Consider the following 27,427-nt stretch of genomic DNA (forward strand, 5'->3'; position numbering starts at 1 on the left):
TTGTTAGAGTAAGTGCAATAACACGTTGCTGTAAAACAAACAATGCCATAAGCAAGACACAATCATCATATCAATCATCATCATACACAAATACATATGGTACTTTCCCTGCGCTCTCGTTAATACCAGTCCGTACTGTGCTGAACTAATGAATTAGGAAAGATCCCCGTACTTCTCGATCATGGTGTGATTTGAAACCTGATTGTAAGATTGTTGCTTTGATATTGTCAAATGTATGACCCGGCAGTGTTGAACGGGTTTAGACAACGGAAGATGTTAAACAGGATGCGAAAGGATGCTACGTTCATGATGATGATGATGGGATGTTACAGTCTGACCGATGCACTACTGCATATGACACACTGAACACTCAAGTAAGTAGCCTAGATAACGTTAGTCCTGCCACAAGTAAAATCGTTATTGATTGAGACAGAAAAATTGTATGCCATGCTTATGGCAGACTTTGATGCGGTCATACGCGCACAAACTTTACAACGCGGTTATGGTAACCGCTAGGAGCAGAGACGAGGTTACCATCTCGTGCAGGTTCCGGAAGTGGCGATAGACCACTTTTGGCGACTCTGCGACACTGTTCTTAAGGCGGTCGCTTGGTGTCAATATGATATCCCAAGAAATTCTTCTTATGCATCATCAGTGCATAAAGTCAAGGGTGGTCCGGGGAGGCCCGGCAAGGTCATCATCATCATCATCATCATCATCATAATCATTATTATTATTATTATTATTATTATTATTATTATTATTATTATTATTATTATTATTGCCATCTCCTTTGAAAAGGGGCGGGGACAAATCATCACCTAGCCTGCTTGAGTTACTCAGGTATGCTATCAATGATTTTGCTTCTAGCATTATTGTATACATCTCTTTAATTTTCTCTACCTACCTTGTACCGCTGTCTATGTCTGTAATGCATCTGGTCGTATCAGTCTCTTCCCTGCTTTTTTTTCCTACCAATACTCTAAGCGTCTCTTGCTTATCTCGACTGCTGACCGGTTGATACTTCCGTCTACTTTAAATCCAAGCGCTTCTGGAAATTGCGCGTTACGTAGTGGTCTCGCTGGGTGGATCCCTTCGCATTACATTAGGATGTGCTGAGCGGTCTCCGGAATTTTGATGCAGCATACACATGCCTCATATAACTGCGAATATTTGCTCCGGTATATTTTCGTCCTTAGGCAAACAGCTCGAGCCTCATATAGCAAGGCACTTCCCTTCGTGTTAACATACAAAATTTCCCTTCTAACTTTTTTTTCTCATTTTTGTAAGTCTCCATGGTATTTTTCGTTTCCATCCTTTGCATCCAATTCCCTGTCCCTGTTTCTCTCACTTTCTTTCTGATTACTCCTGGTTGTCTATCTGCACTTTCAATTGCCCTGTACTTGGTTGCCAACTTTCTTGACTTCTTCCTCTATTCTGTGTCTTCGCTTTTTAGGCACAGATACTTGTGCACTTTAGGCACCCATTTATTTTGATCCATGTTCCCGAGTCTTTCTTCAAAACTAATTTTGCTCTGGGCTTCTCTCTCTTCAAACAAGGCCCCTTGTCCCCTTGCACTGCCTCATTTGTGATTTTGCCATGGGCTCCTAAAGCCAGCCGGCCAACCGATATTTGGTTAACTTCCAACCCCGACAGTATATCCGATTTTAGGCACAAAATGGCGCTTGCGAACGTCAGCGCTGACACCATGACTTCTTTCCAGATTCCACGCACCACCTCACATTTGTTGTGACCCCAAAGTACCCTATGTTTCATTTTTTAATTATTTGAATGCTGCACAATGTATGAGACATATATAATATACATAGTTTGTCCACTGTGTCACTTGTGGCATCGCTCAGTGGTTTGAACGGTTTTGAAATTGGCGCTATCTGGGCTTGGCTAGTTGAGTCAGTAGCTTGGCCTTAGACATGGCTTGACTGAATACTGTTGGCTTTTCCCAATCTACGTATCATAAGATAATTTTTGAAAGTTAACAAATAATAAACGAATATATATGATATATATTACTTAGAAAATAAAGTTATCTTTGTCAATGTTTTTAACATTACAGATAAATTCACAAGTTAAACAAAGGATGGAAACTTCCGCTGCTTTTCTCTGCCTCGGTACGCGTTTAAACTAAAGCCATTCAACTGCGGCCAGTTTTTCCCATGTTTGTGCCATTTTAATGCAATTATTTTACTCGATTAATGCATGAACACGTATGGACAGTGCTTGACTATTTGTGACTTCAATCTGGATGGGGCACGTCAAGAACTAATTGTCCTGCGTCGACTTGGGTAGCTGTCGATTACGACGTTCGAAGCGTCCTGTGCTGGGCGCGAGCTCGTAGCGCTAACGTAATCCTTTGGTTAGTTCATTTCGCTACTTGTTTCTATGGATGAAGGTAGGCGAGATCGAACTCTCTGGTGCGGCGGTCTCGAACCCAAGGTAACAGAAGAGCTTCTGCGTGAGCTGTTTGTTCAGGTATGTACACTGGGCAAGGTTCTGACTGGTGTAGAATTCGCGGGGCGCTTTTTTGGTTGCTGGGTGTACAGTACGTCGAACAAACCTTGTCGCGCCTGCGGCGCTTGTGCTGAGTCAGCCATGCCGGATTATACCTTTCTCGCGCCTTACGGCGCTCTACCTTGAATGTAACATCACTGATTCTTCCGGGGGAGCAGTAGAATCCGTAGTAGAGACCCTGCCTGCTCTGCTGGAGAGGCATCTTCGCTCGTGCCAGGCTTTTCGTTGGCTGATCTCTGTGACCTTTTGAAAGCATTTCTAATGATCCGTTTTGAGTTAAATAAACGTCCTTCTGCAAAAACAGGTGCAAAAACGAGTAGGTGTGAGCCACGGTGTTACACTGATGTGCGTTAATATATAATTGCACATGCTCATTGTACTTCTTTTTGTGCTTGTTAGGCAGGGCCCGTGGAAGACGTAAAAATTCCAAAGGATAATAATGGACGGACCAAGAACTTCGCTTTCGTCACGTTTGTTCATCCGGAATCGGTCGGATACACACTAGCACTCATGGATGGCATTTCGCTCTACGGCCGGCGGATTAGATTGGAGAGGAGGCCACATGCTGCTGTCGATGACACATACGTGAACATGATGAAAAGACACTACGACTACATGGATTCCGTCAGAGCGAGTGCAAACACGTTTAACCATCCTGTCGGCATGTGGAGCTCATCTTGCGCACTTGAGCCCCGAGGACCACCGAGACCACCAATGTTATATGCTTCTGATCGTTCATTCGGGCCTGAATGTGTCCCATTTCACCGCGAGTACAGCCGATGCGCTCAAGCCTACCCGCCTGCCAACGAGTCCAAACAATACGATCGCTACTATGGTCAAGATCGCTACGATCGACAAGATCGCCACGATAGACAGAATCGTCACGATCGAGAAGATCGCCACTTTCGGGCACCTGATCTCTACAGAAGATCTCTCATAGGATTTCGCTGTGACAAAAACGACACAGACATGCACAGCAAGTACCGTGGACAAAATGGATACGACAGAAGATATGAGGAGCCGAGACACAGAAGGCCTGAAGATCGAGGTGACTATTTCACAAAGAGACGCCGTTACTGACAGGTGAGTAATGGTTACCCATTGTTTTTGGGCAGACATAAGGTCAGATTGGTAAGGGAATCATCCGTACATTGCACTGTGTCTTTTCAACATTTTCTAAGGTAGAGTACTGCCGAGGGTGCTGTCAAAATAGTAAATGCAAGATGCTGCCGCGCTCTACTGTTAGTACAAGTACAAAAAATATTGTACAAAATATGGAGGCTTGCCTCTCAGTGACCACTCACCAGTGGCAGTAGCCTCAGTCAGTGCCCGCACAACTGCTAATCACTGCGAACACTTAACTCAAGTGAGAAATTGCCGTTTGCAACTAATTGGGTTGAACTTTCATTGGTTGGTAATCGGTGGCGATCTGAATGGACAATGTGCCTGTAATGAGTTGCTACTGAAAGAGCATGCCCCTGCAACCTTGGATTTGCTCATAGAGTAAATGCATTGCAAAGTAAATGCATTATCACACTTTGGTACGATTGTCAACTACCTTGGCCACTTGAGACACATTGTATGAGAAGCAAAGAAATACAGCACTGCATCTTGTACAGTCAACATTGAATTGTTTACTGCGTGGCATGAATCATCTGTTACACACACTGGCATTAAGCTGAATCCTTTTGTGGGATTGCCCCATTGTTGACTGGCTGGTTGTTATTCTTAATCTCTATACTGTTCTTGGTTAGCTACTTTGATTCGTATAGATAGTGTCCTTTGTTTTTGGGTAAAACCCAAGAATTCCAGATTTTTGCACCCCGAACACGTTAAATGAAAATCGTATTAAACCGGATTTCTCCCTGAAGCTTCACTGTTTCTTAATAGGTAGGAATAAATGCCCTCGTTACAAAACCAGTGAACACTGCTCAATGTGTGTGAGCAAGTGGTCAAGATATGTTGTGTTAATGTTATTTGTCTATGATTATGATATGCCTCCTTTTCATTGAACACTCAAGCAAAAACTAGCATATGTAATATGTTCAGAGCATGCTGGTTTTGCTGAAAGAAAGCTTATTGCCCGTTTTGTAGCTGCATTTAGTATGTGGATGCAACTGGTGCATTGCAGTGTAAATAAGGCCTGCCAGTGAGAGCTTGTATAAATAATTAGGTAACATAACTTGCAAACAGCTCCCTTTGTCATTAGTGTTCAAATGAAATGTTTGTGTCCAAAAGGGGGCCATTGCCTGTGTTAATTGTTCGTGAAAGTTAGCAAAAAACCCCCTGAATCTTGGGCTGCCAGACAAAAAGATCCGATTTCTCCTCAGTTTTCCTCTTTAAAAATAACATACAATTTTTGCCCCTCGAATACCAAAACGAAGGACCCTACATATAAACTGCTAACACGTGATCTTTAATCGTATTCATGAAACGTAACAGTTCTTGAACGTGCTATTTGCTTGAACCCTTTACAGTTCACAAACTTGGTTTTCTTTCGTTTAGATTTGCAAGTGTTCCTTTAGCAGCTTGACTGTTTATAAACTTTATTTCAAGTTTACGGCCAAAGGCCTGTTGTAGCGTTTGGTTCATGGTAAGGTGTGATATGCTGTTGATATGTATTGCATATAATTTTTATTTGGAGAGTGTTAGTTTACCTAGTTATTTAGGAAGGCATTTTGTGCAGGTATACAAAGAAAAATGTTAAAATACACTGATAATGCAGTGAAAAAAATAGTAAAGCAGTGCAACAAAAAATTGGTCGAAACAAATGCATGTTATGCTGATCAGTAGCTACTTAGGTAAGATTGAGGAGAATTGGAGAGTGCTTGCTTTTGCAAGTGGTAGAAACTCATTCAGTCATTGGTCAGCACGTGAGAAGGAAATAAAACTTTATTGTTGCTTTGCGGTGGTCGATGAGCAGGAGGCCTCAGGCCAGGTCTCCCCTCTCAGCCTACAGTGGATCTGATGTATGCTGCCAGATGCTCTTGGTCCTGAGGGGTGGTGGCCACGGTCAGCCACCCAGGGTTGGGGGATGGGGATAGGGACGGGAGCTCTGGGAGTGGAGGATATGGAGAATGGCAGATGACTATATTTAGAATGCACGATTTACAAAACATTCCATAAATAGGTGTGTCGTGTCTGTTCTGGATACGCTGGCTCGTTAGCACTCAAATTTCATACCAAGGTAACATTTCACAGCGGATGCATTTAAATACCACATTACGGTGCATCAAGTGCCTGTTTCATTTAGAATAAATGCCAAACATTAAAGTGTCTAGTTTGCAGGAATGGAATGGTGATGCTGTCTGTTATTGTTTTGCCATTATGATGGCAGTCTGTTTGATTCCTGCGAATTCCACACTTCTCATTTGTCATCGCCCTCACGACACAAACTTGTTTATTCTGTATGAAACTGGCAAATAATGCTCCCAGACGGGGTATTAAAATATATCAACCATGAAATGCCACCACTCAGCAAAATTTAAGTGTGAATTATTAAGACGGGAGGTTAGTCAGAAGTGTTACGTACATTTGGTGCTCCTATTTTCTCAGTGTTCACTATAAATGAGAAGCACTACTGAGCTGAGCCCACGGTACACTTTCAAAGAACGCAATCATAAGTGATATCATTGCTCAACTTGTAATACGGGGTTTACTGTACAGAGCGCCCTGTCCACTTCTACTTCTGAGCGTCCTGTCCACTTCTACTTCTGTTGTCCGTGTGTTTATAGTGCAGTAACCCCTGTATTACACAAGATGAACTTAAACCAACTAGCCCAACTTGCCGCTCATTGGTCAAGTATTTGCAGGTTTCGGGTGATGTGCTGGGCTTCTTTGCCTTCATGTGTAGAATTATTCAATATGAACAGATTGGGCAGTTATGTGGCTTAAGAAGTACTAGCACAAATTTTTTTTTTTACTTTTCTTGCTGTGCTAGCTAGTCCATAATCGCAGTATGAGGCTTCTGTGGCTTGTGACCTCTGCAACAGGCTGACTGACATGTGCATCAGCAGTTTATGATACCACATAAGTACTACTTTCAATTTTTGTTGCTTGTAGAGTAACCCTTATAAATACACCCTACGCCAAGAAGCCACGCTCCATTTGGTACGCATTTTGAATTCGCTGCATTAAAAGATGGGAAAATTCATTTTTATGCTTGTTTGAGGAATTGAGACATCATACCGTTATTAAAGAGACACTAAAGAGAAAACAATTTGAGCTGGATTGGTAAATAGACCTTCTACAATACCAAAAGTACCACTCTTACTGTGAGAGGAGACATGGTAAGCCAGAAGAGATGCAAAAAAAAGAAAAGACAGGTGGCGATGCTGCCTTCAAGATCATGCACCAGCTCACCATGAAGTCATGGATTTTGGCAGTGTCTGCTTGGGCCTAGTTAATTTCTTATTGGTAAAAATGGACTACATTGTATTCGAAGGGAGCCAAAGACAGAGCTTAGCAAGTTTTGAAAACTTTTACTGAGCCACAAATGCCCTAATGTGAGAAAATACTTTGAAATTCATGAAGTCACACTGTCATACTGGTGCTGTGGTTTCAGTGTTAAAAAAGAAAGGAACATTAAGCTTAGCATTCTTTTCTAAGAGTTTGCTTAGAACCGTAAAATTAATGAAAACAGACTTTTTAAAGAATACCTAATGGTATAGACGGACTTAGCGTTTCTCTTTAGTGACCATTTAGGATTTGGGTGGCATCTAATGAAGCAAGAAAAGTGGAATATACAAATTTTCTTTTGTGTCGGTACTCCTCTAAAGGGAATATGTTTAGGGTAATTACAGATCCTTCCAGATCAACACAAATTCTTCTAAGTTGGGATTTCCTAATGTCCTGTGTGGCAATGAGCTTTAGGCCAAACCAGTTCTGTGGAAGCTTGTAAGGTGGAGGGAGTTCTATGGATGGAAAGCATTGTCACCCACCTGAAAGTAGCACAAAGCTACAAAGGAAACCCACGGGGGTTTCTCAGAAAGAAAGCTTTGAACCCGGCACTACCGTCTTTCCAGGGCAGTTGCTGTAAAATCTGAGCTAACCAGGATGCTAGCAGATTGTAGGGCAAAGCAGAGTTAATCGATAACTCGAAACGTTGCCGCACTGATTATGGGAAATCAGTTCTGCAGAAGTCTGCAATTTGAAGGAAGCTTTATGAATGAAATTTGTGTAATGATTGGCCATGTGCAGTATTTTACACAAGTGTTTACACACAGCTGTACCAAATTTCTACTTGCACAGCTAAGTATGCATTCATTGTGTGTGTCAAACACATGCAAAAAAAAGTGTAAGTTGTGAACAATGTAAGCATTAAACTAAGGAATATGCACCACCATGTTACATGTAAATACATTAAAAGGGCACTATAGGCTTGATGTCATTTTATGTGAATACCGGTCTCTCCTTACCACTGCATAGTGCCACCATTGAGCCACAAATCTTTCATTTTGCATGGTGTGCTGCTTTCTTTTTTTTGCGTGTCCTGTTTCTTAGTCTAACAGTGTGGTCTTTATTTCCATGCTTGAGCTGCATGTTAACAACCCCAAGTAAGCAGTCAACCCTTGTTCATTTAATGCTCCTGCCGAGCTTGTATTTATGTAGGCACTTCTTGGGTATTGCTTGTAGCTGAAAAAAAAAAATTGACTCTTAGTCACGTAAACCTCTGTGTGAAAGCTAGAATATTGGGGAAGGATGGATTAACAACTAGGTGGTCATGCTTATTTCAGATTTTCACTTGCTTATTTTGTTTTGATAATCTCACATGATTGTTCTTGTTTACCTTCCAGTGCATCTTGCTAAAGCACCGCTACCACCCCTCCTGGCTATTTGGTAATTGGTTATTCCACTTTGCTCTCATTATTCATACAAGAACATTTAATCATATTTGTGCCACAGGTACTGCATTAACAATGTACTTAAAAATTTCATGGTTTGCTCATCAGATTCGCAGCGTCTGTTTCACCACTTGTTTTATCACACACAGGGCACACACAGCCATTTGTAATGTTCAAATGTTAACAGGCTTTTGTACGGGCAGTGAATGCCATTCTAGAAAGTACTTGGGCAGTATTTCGCTCACCTTTAGTTCACTGTGGTATTTGTTTGCTGTTGACAAGTAGAGATTTGCATGTAGTTAAAGATAATCAATTTTTGTGCAACATATATGAGACAATGATGTTACTGCCTCTGGTTTTTATCGTCCACAACTGGTTATTGTCCACTGTTTATTTTGTGTGCTTGAAGTACAGTCTGAGGCACAGGCATTGTCAGGTTATTTATGAAACTTTTATGGGGCTTTTCATTTAGTTTGATATTGTAAAGATATGTTGTGACAAGCGCTGAAACTTTTAAGGGAATCTTTATGGCAATCTGATTGCCTTGCGCATGTTAATTGACTTGTAAAGTTTGTATTGTGAAGCTTCTTATTTAAGGCTCACAAAACTAAGGCTAGTTCCCCTATGTCCGCCCTTATTGTTCTAACCCCCTTGGAATCTTTAGGAAGTGTACACTGTAAATAGCTGTTATGAAATTGTACCTGTGCAAGGCTCGTGATGTATATGCAATTGTAATGCATTTCACACAAGTGTAGTGCATGCCATTGCAGCTGTCTTACATGTAGAGAGGTGGGACTCTCTCAGAGAGTAGTCCTTCTGGGTGAGGAAATATGCTCTTGTACAAACCATTTCATCTTTTGAGACCTGACGCCAGTCATCTTATCACTGCATAATTTTTTTTTTGTTATATGCAATACACAGAGTTCCGATGGATTTCAATTTCATTCGTACAAAATGTGACATCTTCACTTTGTACTTGGGCATTCATTGGTTTGATGTACATTTGGAGGTGGCAAAATGTCACCACTGTCACTAATTTTCAAATGTCGTGATGTGTCACGGAGAAAAAAAAAAAGAAACTAAAGGTACCTGAGCACACTGCTGCATATATTCTTTTTCTTTTGTAGTTGCTCATCATCAGATCTCACTTTTATTTTTGGAAACATGACTGGTAAGCTGAAATTACATCCTTGTGCCAACTGTTATGGCTTTATTTGAAAGATGAGCATTTTTATTTTGAAAATTATGTGCAGTGTTTTGGCAACTTGACTTTCGGAAGGCACTCATGAAAAGTAGTTATTTGTACTAACTGATTTGCTGGGTTAATGCAGCCTTATTTCAGGCACGAGGATGAGGGTTTTTTGTTTGTGGAACACAGAGGTCTTAATAAAGATGTCAGCTCTACTCCTTCACTGTCACTTTCAGTTGTGTATTTGCTTTTTTAAAACAGCTTCTACTTCTTGGAGCCCTCACAGCATGTCAGTTGTGACAGTGTGGGAATTTTCGTGGCACATGCAGTAGATTTATTGCAGGAAAAAGAAAAGTGATGTGGCGAGTTTCATGCTGTTATAACCATTAAATTTGTTGAACAGCATTTGCAGCTTGTGCTTAAGCGTGGTAATAATTTTCTAGTGAACTGCTTTTTATTCATAGTTGTTGCAGCCTTTCGGGTCTGGCCATTTCCATAATCACTAATGCAGGAAATGCTGAAAATTGTACCGCGTTCCTCAGCATTTTCCCAGAAGTGCAGCACTCAAGCAGGTCATAATATGAACATAAACTATGCACAATGCCACTGGATGGATGGATGGAAGGTAGGAGCGTCCCCTTTGAAACGGGGCGATGGCAGTTGCCACCATGCTCAGATTTTTATTTTGCCTTTTATTTTTATCTGTGTTGTGTGTTATTGAATTTCTCGATTTTCTTTAAATACGTCTTCCTACCCTTTTAACCTTATGTCACCTCTCTGCTTTTGAGCCACCAATCCTCCAATCGCCTTTTGCTAATTTCCACCACATATTTATTTACATGATTATCATTATCTCTGAACCCTAGGGCCTCAGAAAGGGTGACTGTGGCCGCATCGACATCGGGATTGGTACCATCACATTTTAGTATGAGGTGTTCCATTGTTTCTACATATTTACCACACACAGTGTCTTCTTCTTCGTTAAATTTCTTTTTATAGCTCCGCGTTCTAAGACATCCTGATGTAGCTTCAAAGAGTAGGGGGCACTGCCTCTTGAGTTATCATAAAACGCTTCCTTCCTGATCTGCTGTTTCCAGTATCGATATAGTTCCACACCATGCTTCTTTTCCATTGAATTTATCCAATTTTTACCTTCCGTGTTTTTAACCTGTCGTTTAATGCTCTGTCTTTCTTCGTCCTCGTGTCTGGCATACTTACTGGTTAGCTTCCTAGTTCTTTTCCGCCATTGTGAGTCAACGCTCTTTCTGTATAGGTATTTAAATACCTTAGCTGCCCACCTGTTATCGTCCAATTTCCTCAGATGTTTTTCGTACAGGATTTTACTCTGAGCTTCCCGTGCTTCGAACGATGCCCAGCCCATATCCCCCTGTACTGCTTGCTCTGTGGTTTTCCCGTGGGCACCTAGTGCTAACCTTCCCACAGCTCTCTGATTTACTTCTAGTCTCGACTGAACCTCTGCCCTTAAACACAGGACCGTATTCCCGAAAGTAAGCCCTGGCACCATTACTCCCTTCCAAATGCCTGTTAGTACCTCATACCTGTTGTACCCCCACAATGCCTTATGTTTCATTATCCCGGCATCTCTTTGCCCTTTTGCTATGAGAGACTGTTCGTGCTTTTCCGTGTACATCTGCCCTTTGTTTATTCATACCCCGAGATATTTGTATTCGGCCACTCGGGCTATTTCATGGCCTTGTATTGTAAGCTCCTGACCAGTTGTATCGTTGAAAAACATCCCACCAGACTTAACTGCACCAAAACTGAAACCTAAACTGTCTCCTTCGTCCCCACAGTAATTAACCAGAGTTTGCAAATCTTCCTGGCTATCTGCTAACAGTACAATATCGTCCGCATACATTAAACCCGGTAGTCGTTGCTCAACAACCTTTTCGCCTAATCTGTACGACAGATTATATCCTAGATTGCTTCGTTGTAACCTTCTTTCCATGCTTATCATATAAAGCATGAAACAGCAGCGGTGATAGAGGACAACCTTGCCTTAATCCTTTGTGAACCTCGACAGTTGTCGTATTCTTAATTCCTTCCCATGTTATTTCAACATTATTTTCTTGATATAGTTCCTGTAGAAAATCAATTACCTCATTACCGATACGTTCAGCTTTTAATATGTTCCACAGGAGTTCCCTGTTCACATTGTCGTATGCACCACTTATGTCCAGGAAGGCTAAATACAGGTCTATTTTCCGCCTTAGCTATTTCTATGCACTGGGTAAGCACAAACAAGCTATCATCTAAGCGCCTACCACTTCTGAACCCATTCTGAAGTTCTCAGAGTATTCTATTACTTTCTACCCATGACTGCATTTTTAATTTCACAGCCTGCAGCGCCAGCCTATATATAACTGAGGTTATCGTAATTGGTCGGAAGGATTTTATGTTCTTCTTATCACCTTTCCCTTTATAAATCAAATTCATTTTACTCTGCTTCCAGCTGTGCGGAATTTGCTTATTTGTTATGACTGCCTCCAATGCTTTTATCGGCGTTTCCTTGCTTCTTAGGCCGAGTTCATTAATTAACTTGATTGGAATTTTGTCTATCCCCGTGGACGTGCATTTTGGAACATTTGCTTCCGCCTTTTTCCAGTTAAGATTGGTCAGTTCTAAGCTGTTTTCTATTATGCTATTCTGTGTTGCTCCCTCACTTGGGGCGATTACCCTGTCGTCTTTCCTAAATGACTCTGCTATAACTGAACCAATGTAGTTCACAGCGTCATCTCCCTCTAAACAATTTTCTTCGGCATCGTGAATCTGTTCCTCTTTTCTGTGATTAGCTTTACTCAGCCAGCTTATATGATTCCAGAATTATCTTGGCCCCCCTTTAGTTGCATCGCGAACTTCAGCCAGCCAGCGATCAGAGGACTGCTTTATTTTAGCCTGGACGAGCACCTGCACTTGTTGTTTCTTTTGTCGATAATATTCCCATTTTTGGCCTATTTCCTCTTCAGATAACTGCGCCCTCTTTGCTTCTCTGTGTTCCCGAGATGCCCACCGTCGTTGTTCGATGGCCTCTCTAATTTCCTTATTCCACCAACTTCGTGGCTTCCCCTTTCCTCTCTAGCGGTTTACTCCTTTTACTTCTTTTATTTTTGTACTAATGAGTATTTCTAACTGATTATAATCCGACCTTTCCATGGGATGTTTCTTTATTGCTTCCTCTATGCCAGCCGCTATTTGTGCTATTTGCGCGTCATTTAATTTTGCGTACTCTTTTTGGCTTCCCTGCATTTCTCTTTTGAGTAGGGCTCCCAACTGTAGACTAATACGCTTATGATCTCTTCCGAGGCTGTACTTCCCCTCTTCGTCTATTTCCATTATTGCGAGCTTGCTATACAACCCCTGCGACATTAAGCAGTAGTCAATGGTCGTTTGTCTGTTACGGGACTCCCACATGATTTGTCCGTCACACTTAGTTTGTCTATTTACTATAACTAGGTTGTGTCGCTCACAGAAGGCTAGCATCAACTTCCCATTACAATCTGTGTATCCATCCAGATCCTTGATGTGGCCATTCATGTCACCCAGCAGACAAATATCGGCACCTTCTCCAAACTGCTTTATATCGTCATCGAGACACTTCACTAGATCTTTGTTCTCTTGCCTGCATTTGTTTCCTGTCCCTAAATAAACTACTCCTAGCCATGCCTTTTTACCGGCGATTGTACCTGATACCCAGACATGTTCTTTGCAAGTTAAATTTATTCTTTGCCAATTTGTTCCTTGGTGTATGAGCATACCTACTCCTCCTCCCTTCCTCTCCGTTGTTCTATTGCTCCCTTCCCAGATGTAGCCTTCAATAAACGGTGGGTCTTGTAGATCCCCGAGATGTGTTTCGCATAGCGCGTATACACCTACTCCTTCGTCCTTTAACTGCTGTTCTATTTCTAACCACCTTGCTCTCTTTCTACCGCCTTGCATGTTTATGTACCTGATCCTGGTGTTAAATTTCTTGGTAGTTTTCTTCCTGGACCTCCTTGTGGCCATTTTATTGGCGTCAGCCTCTATTGTTGCACTTTCTACACTGTTTCTACCTACCCCTACGCCCTGAGGTGCAGTGGACTCCCTAAAAAAGCTACTTCCCGACCTGCCAGGCGCCAGCTGATCTCGGCTCCTAGCCTTCCATTAAAGTGGATGCCATCTCGTGTAAAGCCTCCGCCAAAGCCTGCTCTATGCACTTCTCTGTTTATGTCTGCCACTTCAAATCCTTTCTCCTGGCTTAGCTTTCTTATTTCACAATTAACAGCCACAACGTCCTTGGCAATATCTCCGTTCCTTCCTTGCACCTCCGCCACTGTGCATACCACGATCTGGACTTGCTGTGCTATCGCCCTTAAATCGTCAACTCCCTCCGCTAATCTTTCCACTACTTTTGCAGCTTCACCATTCAACACATCATTTAGCCCCGCCGCTACCACTACCAAATTGCGCTCTGCAACATTCTCAGAAAGCTCGCTTTTTGTTTCTCTCAGTACTGCGTCCATTGTCCTGCCTGGGAACATCCCGACTGCTACCTGCTTATCACCCTTTGCACGCTCCATTATAGCTCTTTTGCACCTCCTCATATTTGAATCACCACCGATAAGTACTAGGGCATTCTTTCCCTCCCTCCTAACTTCCAGGTTATGGTTATCATTGGCTATGAGCTCATTCCTTGGGGTTAGCTTGTTCCCCTCCTCTCCTCGCGCTCGCTGGCGCCCCTGTGACTGCAGCGTCGCCTCCTTCGGGGCGTGTTGCGCTGCTTCGCTATAACTACGCCGATTCACCGGCGGCGAGCCGACTACCGCTTGCTCTGCCACCCTGCCCCCCACTTCGCATGTAGGGTCTACCCTACTTTCTGTGCTTTTGCCTCCGGCTTGGTGTCCCGACCCATCATTCTGCGCTGCGTGCATCTCAAGCGCATCGAGCCGCCTATGCAGTGCTGCTCTCCTTTCCCTCTCTTCTCCAAGCTCGGCCATGGTTCTTACTAATTGCGCGGCCTGCACCGCTTCCACCTTGACCAACTCGGCGACTTTTGCCTGCAAAGCTACCCGCTTCTCCCTCTCTTCCCTCAGGTCTGCTTTCAGCTCTTCGAACATGGCTGTCCAATTTCCTTCCAGTTTTTGGTCTGCTTCCCTGACCTCTTCGCACAGCCTGCATGTAAAGCTAGACTCCTCCGCGTCTGCTAAGCTCTGGAAACTGGTCTCGTCGAGGGAACACCAGCGCAGGCACTCGTCGCACTGCACTTGCTCCGCGTTCCCCGTGGCCTTCCCTTTCTTTGGTTTCATCGCTAGGCCTACGTCCTTAGGCTCAACGAGCATGTCTGCCAGATCGCTTCGAAGAGCTAGCTGAGATAGTTAAATAGGCCTATCAAATAGGTCCCGCCTAGCACCTAGGCCTAACAAGGGAAACCGCCAGACCTAGACAAAGCCAGTACGTTTACCACGCTTACCACAAATTCAAAATTTGCGCTCCTGCTCCATGCAAAATAAAACACTTCAAAAACATCAGCTAATAATAAGAAAAAAGAGTACTTAGCTTAAACGAAGTCGCTGAAGCCTCGACACAGGAGCTGAACAGGTTTAAAAGCGCCACCTATGGCCGTCGGTTGAACGAAAGTTCAACCGACGGTAACACTACATTGACTAACACTAACATTGATAAGTGCTTCCATCTGGTGTCGAAAACTGCAACTAGAATCGTGCTGTTGGATACACTTATTGATTTACACTGTGAGAAATTTTTCCTCATGATGGCTATATTTGCTAGTGGTAGAGAAAGAGTTAAATTACTTTAATCCTTTGTTATATTTATTTGAAGATCAGTGGTCATCTCAGCGAAATGAATTGTAGCCTGTGTTGAATATTGCGAGCTCTGCATTAGGACGTGTGACATGCATATGAAACATCAGGCTACTTCTATCTTGCCCGCCGTGGTTGCCCAGTGGCTACGGTGTTGGGCTGCTGAGCACGAGGTCGCGGGATCGAATCCCGACCCCGGTGACCACATTTTGATGGGGGTGAAATGCGAAAACACCCGTGTACTTCGATTTAGGTGCACGTTAAAGAACCCCAGGCGGTCAAAATTTCCAGAGTCCTCCACTACGGCATGCCTCATAATCAGAAAGTGGTTTTGGCACGTAACAAACCCATAATTTATATAGTTATAGCTTTATCTTAGCGATCTTCACCATTGTCTCCCTTGCAGAATAAAAAGCAAGAGTTGAAGGCTGTCAACTCAACAGAGCCCTTGCTCTAGTTACTGTTGGGTCACATGACATTAATTTATGTACGGTCTCTGTCAATGCTTCCAAGCCACAGTGCACACTATTGATGTTGCTGTGTAATTGTGCTGTGTTGTCCCTACTCTGTTCTTGGAGTGTAGAGTGAGAGTCCTCCACACCCTTCAAGAGCTTTGGAGCTCTGGACATGCAGACACAGTATCAATTGCATCTCCCAGAGCAAACTTTAGTCATCTCTAGAACTGTACACTCAGTTTTGTCAGGGCTGAAGTCCCAGCATGTCACAAGAGCTGGGCAGGGATGGTAGCGCCCTTCCTCTGGATCCACTAGTGCTGTGACACTTTTTCTGGGTTGGGATCACTGTGTCAGTCAATGGATGCGGCCACATTGGGTATGTGGTAGCTAATAACAGGGTGACACACTTGATTACATTTTACGCTAATGCTAGTTCTGAAAATTCTTGCAGGTGGCCATTCATTAAAGAATGCCCTGTATTTGCTAGAATACAATGCAGCTGTTCATATAGAGGTACCAGGGCTTATTAATTTGGCCGACTGGGCAGATGTTTGCAAGGTTTCAGCAACTGACATGCAAGTGGAAAAATAAAGAGATCTGTACACGTACAGTAAATAGATGTTTCACATACCAGTCCTGTGCAGTTATGTGAAGAGTTCAGGCTTTAAAAGTTTGGCAATGAACTTTGCTGGCATGCAGACCTAGTAAAACATGTTGAGCTAGTTGGTGCATTGTGTTAAGAAAAAAAAAAAACAGCCAAAACACTTATTACACCTGTCTTGAATGTTTCCTGTGTGCGTCTTTCTATGGCTAGTTTTTTCTTAATACAGTGAAGACCTGTATAATCTAATATTTTCCAATCCTTGCCACTGCTGTAAGCAGGACACTGGCTTATCCACAACATGATGATCTTAGTTTCGCATGCAGAGAGAATCCAGAAGCTGCGTAATAAATCTTTAACAGCCGTCCGATGTAAAATAGGTCCTTGTGGGGACTGCAGTGGTTGAATTGTTTAAAATAGGCTTTCACTTAATTGTGCACGCTCAATCATATTCTCTTCATATTCCTTTTTCAAAACCGAAATGTGAGGCTCATTGGCGATATATTTGTATCACACGGCTGCATCATCGCTGGGTTAACATATCTGTTTGAGCCGAGATGGACAAATTTATTTACAGAAAGTTGGAAAGGCTGGCCTGGTCTATGGTTTGTTTAACCTGCTATTCTACACTGTGGAAGGGGAAGGAAATGAGTGATGATGAACACCGCATTGCGACATCTCTAAAATCAAGTGTCTAGCCCAGTGACTTGTAAAAAGGCTAAAGCTGCCCTCATAATCACGGCTGTGCCATTTGTGTCAGGCCAAGAACTCAATACAAAGTCATCACTTTGTAGTTGGCTAATGACAGACTGTGTTCAAAGCGAGAAGAAAAAACCATAATGAACCAAATAAGTGGCCACTGCATGGGAATTATGCTTAGAAAATGTTTTAAAGGAAATATTGTCTCCTCGCTTTATTTATTTATTTGTTTATTCATTCACATATACTGCAGCACAATATAGAGCTATAGCAGAAGTGGGAACATAATACTTTACTATACATTACTCATTAAAAACACACATAAACTAAAAAAAAATGAATGGTCTAAAAGAAGCGCTTTACATGTTAGTGAAGTGCTTACCAGTGGTAGCTATGAAATCTTTTAGTGATAGTGAACGTATGTTACTGTGTTGAGAATTCCAAAGCTCTATTGTCCATGGAAAAAAACTGTACTTGAATGTGTTAGTACAGGCATAAATAGGTGTTATGTTCAAGGCGTGGGAGCTATGGGTACATATATGTCTGACATATATATCATAAGAAGCCAACAAACACTGACACCAAGGACAACATAGGGGAAATTACTTGTGCTTAATAAATAAAAAAGGAACGATAAATATAATGAAAATGAAAGTGGATGAAAAAAAACTTGCCGCAGGTGGGGAACGATCCCACACGATTAACATTAATGACATATATATGTCATATGTCTGACAATCCTTGTTTGCAGTATTTCTGGTTTAATTCTCTAAGCCTAAAGTATCTGCTCATTTGGTAACCATTTTATGTACACTCTCTTGCAAGAAAGTAAGGACCATCCAAGGGTTGCTGGGATTGGCAAACTGGTCTGTACCTTTTTTATAGATAGGCTGTTCATCTTAAATGTTGCATTTCTTATAATGCTTTCCAAATGTATACTGTAGCACTCGGTAGGACCTGAAATGTGATGCCGGCAATTGGAACACATAAATTACAGAAATATGTAATGCAACAAAAAAATGCTTATAATTACATGAGTGTGCACAGAGTAGGGAAGCATGCAGCGAGAGTATTAAAAGCTAATCAAATTGGTACATGCTCATGGTAGTTTAGTATGCAGCACTCGTAGTTAGGATGAAGGATGAAAGGAGAGACATTGGACATGTGCTGTCCTGTATCGTGTATGGTACTTTTTTTCCGTCTTAATTATTTATTAGCACTGCATGGACTACTACTATAAGCATTGTAGTTGTATCAAAAACAACATGCACTACCTGCTGGTACCATTACAGTAGTACTGGCTTTTAAAGTCTTAATCCCTTTTAAAGTCTGGCTTTAATGTCTTATGTGTGCTGTAGTACCTGTGATTTTCAAACATGAATTGGTACACACTGGTGGAAAACCATTTAAGAAATTGCCTTGGCAGCACTCTCATAACTGCGAGCTAGTAAGTAGCGGGGGCACTTCTTTGAATAACATGATGCGGTTTTGCTACAGCAGCTGCCACCAGTTTTCAAGGTGTGAGTGTCCTGACTGGCAAGTGTAGCTGCACATGCCACTGAAAGGCTGGGCATAAAACGTGCTAAAATTTAGGTGCCCGCCTCACGCATTAAAATGTGGCAGTGGGCTGTGCAGCAAGTGATGAAACATGGTCTCTTCTCATGCAGTTTCGAGTGCCTCCTTCTTTTCTTCTCTAAGCCCATAGGGCTTGGAGAATAGTGTCTGTACATTGAAATCTTAGAGAATCTTGGAGAATGGCTGCAGAATAATGCACAGTGTCTACACAGCGAAATGGTTGGAGTGTCTTCTGGGGAGTGATGGTTCCCATACCAACCCATCTCACGCTACTGCATTTCATAATGATTCCGTCTCTTATTGTATGTTGCCACACTCCCATCACTGGAATGACTGGTGGTTGTCTAGCTCTGCGCTACAGTGACAATGCCATTAAAACGATGGCTACTTCCAACAAGAGGCCACAAAGTATGGGCTGAATATGGCAAATAAGCTCTGCAGAAATCTGCAATGTGGAGGAAATTTCATGAAAGGGTAAAATTGGCATGACTGACTAATGTGAAGCTACAAAAGCAAACCCATACGGGTTTCTCAGAAAGAAAGCTTCGAAGTTTAAAGAAGAATTTGTCCTGGTTTAGGCAATCGAACCTGGGACCATATTCAGTGTCCCTGTGCTTTGAGTTGTCGATCAATTCAGCCTCGCTCTGCAGCCTGCTAGCCTCCTGGCTAGCTCAGATGGCAGAGCAACCACCCTGAAAAACGTTGGTTTGGGTTTGATCTCCGACCAGGATTAATTCTTTTTCGACTTCGAAGCTTCCTGAGAAACTTGCGTGGGTTTCCTTTGTAGCTTTGTGGTACAGCCCAGATGGATGCCAGTGTTGCCCTTTCATGAAAGTAGGAAATGGTGATATCTTGTCTTCCTCAGCTTCTGCAACTCATGCAGAGATCATACTCACTGTCTTACCTTGTGCAGGTCCCCTTCTGTCACAATTCAAAACTGCTCACTGATTTCTTAACTTTTTTCTTTTTCTCGTGATGCTTTCACGCATCACCAAGATTCATGTATGCAACTTAGTGCATTTATTTTTTTTCCTTGCATCATTTCATTTCTTGGGTCACATACACAGTTTGGGCATTTATGACTGTATAGAAGTCAAAGAAGCGCTCATGAAAAAACATTACTTTTGAAGTTCAGTTCAAGTCCATTTAAATAAAAGTAGCCATGGGAAGAATGATTGCTTGTGCAGAGGCAGAGGTGAAAGTTGTGTGTCATATTCCAAAAATGTGTCCCAATGTGCAGATGCATTACTAATCAGTGGCTTCGTTCCTACTACAGTAGAAGTTTATTTGTTTGACATCACTCGGGAACATACAAAATGTTTACTACAGCAGTAATTTTACTGGGATTTGAAGGGAGACAGCCTGAACACTTCATAGAGCTAACAAAACTATTTACTGTATTTACTCGAATTAGCGAATAGTTTTCAGTTGGCTTGCATTTGCGGAAAGTTTTATTTTCGACGTTCCTAATTTGGCGGATTGGCTTAGAATCGAGGCTGGCTTAAATTCAAACAAATACAGTATTATCCCGTTAGTAGACGGCCAACAGTCCAAGGAGGGAAGAAAAAAAATTAGGAAGGACGAACTTCGTTGCCCTTTGATTTGCACCAGCACTTTTACAGAAACTGCCATGCGATACTCTAAAAACAGTTGCACCCTTTGGGGTGTATATCTGCCGCACAACAATAATTGTCATCTGTCTTGCCCACTTTTCCTTTCTTCAATGCCGCGAGCGCGGTACTTCCAAGTCACGAACGGCATGCGCGTTTTCAGCATGACAGAGCATTCTCGACAGGAAAGTAGCGAGCACAGCGTTTCAAGAAAGGAGACGCAAGCAGGACAGATGATTATTGTGTGGTTTATAAGCCCCAAAGTGTGCAACCTTTTTGAAAGTAGTGTGACGAAGATTCAACAGAAATCGGAAAGCATGTTGGCTTGCTCAGGCCGCCGCTGTTAGTTGTAACGGATATCTTGCACTCTAAAAACAGTTGCACCCTTTGAGGTGTATATTTGCCACACAACAACACTCTTAAGAAAAGTTCACACCCGTTGGAGTGTACAATTGCTCACGCAGCGATAATCGTCATCTGTCTTGCCCACATTTCCTTTCTTGAAAACGCTGCGCTCGTTACTTTCCTGTCGGAAATGCTATGTCATGCTGATAACGCGCATGTCGTTCGTTACTGGAAAGTAGCGGGCTTGCCGCGTTAAGAAAGGAAATGCGGACAAGACAGATGACGATTATTGTGTGGCAAATATACACCCCAAAGGGTGCAACTGTTTTTAGAGTGAATAATCGTCATCTGTCTTGTCCGCATTTCCTTTCTTTAACGCGGCGAGCCCGGTACTTTCCAGTAACGAACGGCATGCGCGTTATCAGCATGACATAGCATTTCCGACAGGAAAGTAACGAGCGCAGCGTTTTCAAGAAAAGGAATGCGGGCAAGAGAGATGACTAGTATCGTTATGTGGCAAATGCATTAAACGTCCGTGTGCCGTGCTTTACAGCTGGTCAAAATTAATTCTGTCTCCTCCACTACGGTGTCGCTCTAACCCACTACGCAATTTCCGGACGTTAAAGCCATAATTTAATTTGTGTACCCTCGTCCATTTTACCGCACGTGTGTTCGGCTTCAGCTCTCTGGACAGAAAAAAAAAAAGAGGCTACTGACGAGTAAGTCTGTGAATAAACTTTATTCAATCGGCGATGCGCGCAATGTTTTCTTGTTCCCTGGTGAAATGGCGCAACCCACTCTGGGGGATTGGCCTTGAATCGGGCGGTGAAGGAACTGTTAGCATAAAAAAAAAATTAGGTTGAAATTAAGTACTTTGTCATTGGGATTTGAAGTACTGTTACAGGTATGAATAATGAATTATCTGGATATTTCTTTTTGAATTTTGTGAATATTACAAGCATTTAAAAGAATTCTAAGATGCAGTTCGTTTTGTCTCGCGCAGAAAAAAGCAGAGGGCTTCACAAACGTTCCTGTGGCTGTAACCCAGTACGGTAGCCCCAAAGGAAAGAGTTGCAGAAAGAGTCAAATTCAAGCGAAGCTTTTGGGAAGGTTCTAAAAATCTTTTCCGTTAAATAATGAAACGGCGGCATCTAAAAAAAAAAATGTTTCAGAGATTCACGCTCATTGCATAAAGGGCACAAGGGCGATATAGCCAGACCAGACCTGTGGAGGTAAAAGTTCAGTGGGGGTACTTGGCACCGTAGTCTTGTAATCGTTACTTCAATTTTTCTAGGAGCGCCATTAGTTGTTCCAAGGAAAACTTAAATGCGGGCTTAGATGCTGGAAATCAGATGTTGCAAATGGTGATTGCGAGAATTTATTTGTAATAGTATATTTTCTGAATCGCGCCGCAGTGATGAAAGCTGACGAAGGTAAAATGGGGACTATAGGACCATCGTGGGATGCTACTGTCAGTATATCTGCATATTCGTTTAAGGCTAGACCTTTGTGGCCTGGCACCCACACTAAAGGAACGAGACGTAAGTGTCTTGGGAGAAGAGAATAGAAAGTTTGTAATGAATCTGGCAATTTGGGTGTGGTTGGTGAAGAACAGACAGACAGGCAATCGGTTAAGATTATGGCTAATGACAGAGATGGTCGTAATTTGCGTAAAACTAAGACAGTTGCCAATAATTCCACCTGAAAGATAGGCGTGAAGTCAGGTAGCCGAATCGAAAAAGACGAATTTAGATGTCATAGGCGGAAAGTTTCAATTTTTCGGGGGGGGGGGGGGCAACCAGTTTTCCTAACCTCATATATATATATATATATATATATATATATATATATATATATATATATATATATATATATATATAGCACTTTAAGAAGCTTCGTGTGACCTCGAAGCATTGTTCACTGAAGTGACGACCTTATATGAGAATTTACAATACTTCATATTAGGAGACACTTCAATTTCACAGCCTGAGTTCTCTCCCATCCCCAAGAATCTGGCGTCTCTCGGTGGTGTAATGTTCCTTCGTGTAATTGTCGTATACTTCGCTATCACTAATACTGCTTCGCCTTTCCGGCGAAACTGCAGCCTCTCTCCGTCTTTTTCTTTTTTTTTCTTTTTCTGTGAGTTCGAGTATAAGTCCGGCTGCGCATGACTGCTCTTGATTCTGATTTCGAGGGAATCCGGCTTGGCCTCATTTCGGTTACTGAGTGAATTATACAGGGTGCCTCCAGCTATCATGCACCAAGACTGAAATTAAGAGCAGTTGCGTTGCTCGTAGAAAACCTAGTGCATATTGTTTCCCGTACAGTGGAGTAGCCGCCAGTAATTCTTTCGTTCCTGAAATTTAATTGAACATTTGAAATTAATGATCAAATTCGAGAATTACTGTCAAATTGTCAATGAGGCATTTGTAGGCACCTCCAGGCACCCACAGATGACATGTAACTGCTGTGTTTTCAGCGACGTACTGATTTCGTACATTTCTTTTCCGACTGGCAAACAAACCTCACGAAATATGAAAAAATGCGATGTGACTGCGCTCCCACTCGCATCATAAAGCAGCACCCTCAAATAAGCTTATTGAAGGCAACTGCATTGCCTGTCGCAACCCCGAAGAGAGCGCATCCCCATTGATATGGTACGGAAAGAGCCCCAACAGCAAGTTTCGCGGCTTTGCAGCTATTCCTTCCTAACTACGTCACACTTATCCGTTTCTCAAGGCCGACTGATCTTATTGATAATAAAAGCTTATTGATAACGCGGCCGAAGTGCCACTCTGACCAAACGCGAAAAGCTATGTAAAAGGCATAGCATGTTTCAAAATCCCGGCTTTGCTCGCACAGCATCGACAGAGTGCGCGCACAGCTATATTTCGCGCTAGAAATTTGCTTCGGACCAAAGCCAAATTAATGTGACGGTTTTATTTTTTATGAGTGTATACGTGCTGCAAAAACAGGGTCGTGGGAAAAAATAGAAGCGAAATAAACAGACTGGGATGGGAACTGACCCATGTGTAGAGAAAAGGCAAAATCGATGAGTTCAAGAAAGTAAATATAGCACTTCTAAATGAGCCGAATTGGCAGTCGGGACGCCTGCACAATAAAACGAACAAAAATACATCAGATTTCAGTGTGCTTTCATTATCTATGAATTCGTAAGCACCGTTGAACGCCAGCTGCTGCCTAGAGGACATGTTAGAATAGGTGTCTCCTTCTGCAGCTACGCAGTACTTAGTCCGCTTTGTCGCATCTTCAGTGGCTTTCTTGATAACGGACGCTGGAATTCGACGGCAGACATCCGTTATCCTTGCCCTGAACTAATCTTACGCCCGTCTCGATCATATAAGCACGATCTTTCTCATAACCTCAAAGAAATCGAGTAGAAAGAGGTCAGGTGACCTAGCCGGCCAATTTACTGGCCCGTGCCTTCCAATCTGTTGCGCATGAAAAGTCGCATCCAGCCAGTTTGGTGCTCGGCTGCTGCTTTGTGCTGGTGTCCTCCCTTGCTGATACCACAGAAGTGGAAGAAGTGATAGCAGGACTTCGCTGAGAAACTCGTCCACCACTCCTTCAAGGATTTCGTCCACCTAATGCTGTCCAGTCAGTGTGCGATCGAAGATGGGAACGATCACAGCACCGGCGTAAATTTAGACAAAGACATGGCGACTTTGACAAAACAAAACGCACCTTTAAAGATTTGCACTGACGTCGTCAATTCGCTTTTGTGGTCATTGGTATTGTGGCAAACAAAAATAAATAAAGAAACATCCCCGCACTTTATTTACGCTAAGACAACAGCTATCACATCTTGTTTCCAACTAACACCAAACGCGACGTGTTACTCCGGCCGAGGCACGGCAGAAAAGCCACTAGCTCGATCACGATGTTTTACAGCGAAGCTGTATATGGCTAGCCGATTCGTCCGTCCGTCCGTCTGTCGCATGTACGCCGAAAACTCCTCCGGCGCAACCCCATGCGAATGCACGAAAAAGCGAAGAGACGCAATTGGCTGCGCCAGTAGTGACGTCGTTGCCCTCCGTCGCAGCTGAGCGGGCGCGCAGCAGTTTTTCTCCGGCTCCGACACGGGTAGGCGACGCGTCATATGGACTCCTGAGGAGCAGGCAGCTTCCGATCAGTAACGTCGCGAGCAGAACCCGGAACGAGCTCGTCTACGCCGTCCCGATGATGCAGCCCGGGCACAAGAACAGGCTCGTGCAGGCGAGCGCAAGCAGCAACTACGTACCGAGGACCCGGCCGCCTACCAAGCCGTCGTTTAATGAACCATCGGGATTAACCCAGTGATAAACACCGGGGCCGCACGTTTCAGCTTCGCTGGTTAACCATCTGCTCGGAGTGCTTGGGCGCTGATATTTTCTTCCTTCATTTCGTTTTGTCCAACTCGGAAGGATCGAGCCTGTCCGAAGGCGCTGCTTTATAATGCGAGTGGGAGCGCAGTCACGTGGTATTCGCCATATTTCGCAGGGTTTATGTATCAGTCAGAAAGAAATAGTACGCAATCAGTACGTCGCTGAAAATACCGCAGTATTATACCGTAAATACCGCCCTTGGCTGTGCCTACAAATGCCTAATTGACACTTTGATAATTATGATAGTACGTCTCGAGTTAGTTAATTAATTACAATTACCTAATGAATCTCAGTAACGAAAAATTACTGGCAGCTACTCCACTGTACTGGAAACAATATGCACTAGGTTTTCTTCGAGTAACGCATTGCTTTTTCTTTTAAATCTTGGTGCATGATAGTTAATTGGAACACCCTGTATATATTTATGACCTCTGCATGCAAGTGACGATGTTTCCATCCCTAATAAATGTTGTAAATTATTAGAAGTGCTTTCTTTAATGAGTAGTTAGCTTTGCTTACTGGAAATAGAAGCGAGACGGAGACACATATTCACGTGCATTTCACACGCCGTTGATAAAAGAATCTAGCGAAGGGATCACTAAAGTCTACAGGTTTTTCTCAGGGTCAAAAATGCACGCAAATCATCTAGAAGCGAGGTGAACATACGGCAACATATTCATTCTCTAGGCATAAGCTATCCATAGCTTTAGAAATGATTGTTACTATGCTACCTCCTCTTTTTAAAAATATAATAAACTTTTTCTTGTGTATATATATAAATATATTGTGTATGTGCATGATGTTTACAGTGGAAATTTAAAACAGTGTTGAAGTGAGAAAATACGGATGAGGTAGCCGCCGCTGGTAGTTCTAATGTGCTTGTTCTCCTAGTCAGGATTTGCAGAAATAAAGCAAATTATCAATTAAAATCCGTGCACATCTGCGCCAACAATGATGCAGTAAGCTATTAGCCACAATAAAATTTTAAGTGAAAAGGTCGAGGCAAGTCAAAAGAAACCTCAAATGATGTAGTTGACAAAACTAGCAATGAGACATTAGGTAGTGGGAGGGGGGGGGGGTGAGGGGTAGACTTCGGCATCGGTCAGACCCCCCTGTCCCGGAAAAGTCCGGAGGGCACTCGGGCCCCGGAGCCCCTCCTCCCCCCCCCCCCCCCCCCTCGCCGTAGTCGGCGCCTATGTATGGATGTGGTGATACAATGCCCACACCTGCCTTTTCTTCACAGGCAGACAATAAAATTTTAAGTGAGAAGGTCGAGGCAAGTCAAAAGAAACCTCAAATGATGTAGTTGACAAAACTCTAGCAATGAGACGTTAGGCAGGGGGGGGGGGGAGGTGACGGGTAGACTTCGGCATCGGTCAGCCCCCCCCCCACCCTCTCTCCCGGAAAGTCCGGAGGGCGCTCGGGCCCCGGAGCCTCCCCCCCCCCCCCCCCCTTTCCGTAGTCGGCGACTATGTATGGATGTGGTGATACAATGCCCACACTTGCCTTTTCTTCACAGACAGAAGCATCAATTGCTGCATGGTATCCAGCTGTGCAAGGTCGTCTTCCAGAATACCATTCAGATATTGATAGAGATGATGTTTAGCATTACTTGAAAAAAATGTCAAATTCAATTTTAGCAGCTGGAACCGAGGAATTTAGTAAGACAACCTCGCATAGGTGAACGTTTAATGGATCCAATAGTTTTTGAGCGAAAACAACTTGAGGGCAACGTGAGCGATTCCCCTGATAGTTAAAAAATGAGGCCGGTTCATTAACGAAAACATATTGTGATCTCCTGTGTGGTGATGCATATATCTTTACGAAAGTTTGTACTGTTAGGATATGAAATCGCATGAGAAGAGAAGGCAGGCGTACTTTTTCATATACTGTTAGCGACAAATTTTGGAAGCCCAAGACATAAATGTAGCGCCTCTCGTTCTAATAGAATCAGAGGCCGAATTTTGTATGCAGATCCGCCAGAAAACAAAACGCAGCCAAACTCTATTATCGGGCGAACATACATGCACCGGGTCATAATGAAAACATGCCGACGCAGCCCTGATAGATTGCTGCTGAGTCTACACAGCATTCCTACTGCGTGTGCTCCCTTTGAGGCAATATGTTCTATATGTGGACTCCAATTAAGCTTTTCGGTGTACATCACTCCCAAATATTTAAGTGAACTCACCTGTGGGATACTGTCTTGTCGATAAAGAACCGAAATTTGCCCAGGAACACTTTGAGGGAGAACTAGGACGGCGCTTTTTTTGATATTATGAGAGAGGTTCTATCAAGCCACATTTCTATGCGGTTCATATAAGACTGTAGAGTTTGATGCAAAGCATGTAAGTCTACTGATGCAGCAAAAAATGCAATG

General features: G+C 42.9%; 1 long non-coding RNA gene across 2 annotated transcripts in view; it reads left to right on the top strand.

Annotated features, from left to right (window-relative positions):
* The first annotated feature begins 8,332 nt into the window (after window positions 1-8,332).
* Window positions 8,333-27,427, top strand: part of LOC139054309 (uncharacterized) — a 56,832-nt gene continuing 37,737 nt past the window's right edge. For both annotated transcript variants that reach the window (XR_011511117.1, XR_011511118.1), the window contains exon 1: window positions 8,333-8,367. This is a non-coding gene — a long non-coding RNA (uncharacterized lncRNA). The remainder of the gene's footprint in view (window positions 8,368-27,427) is intronic.

This window comes from Dermacentor albipictus, chromosome 1 (genome assembly GCF_038994185.2).
Source record: "Dermacentor albipictus isolate Rhodes 1998 colony chromosome 1, USDA_Dalb.pri_finalv2, whole genome shotgun sequence".
Lineage (NCBI taxonomy): Eukaryota > Metazoa > Arthropoda > Arachnida > Ixodida > Ixodidae > Dermacentor > Dermacentor albipictus.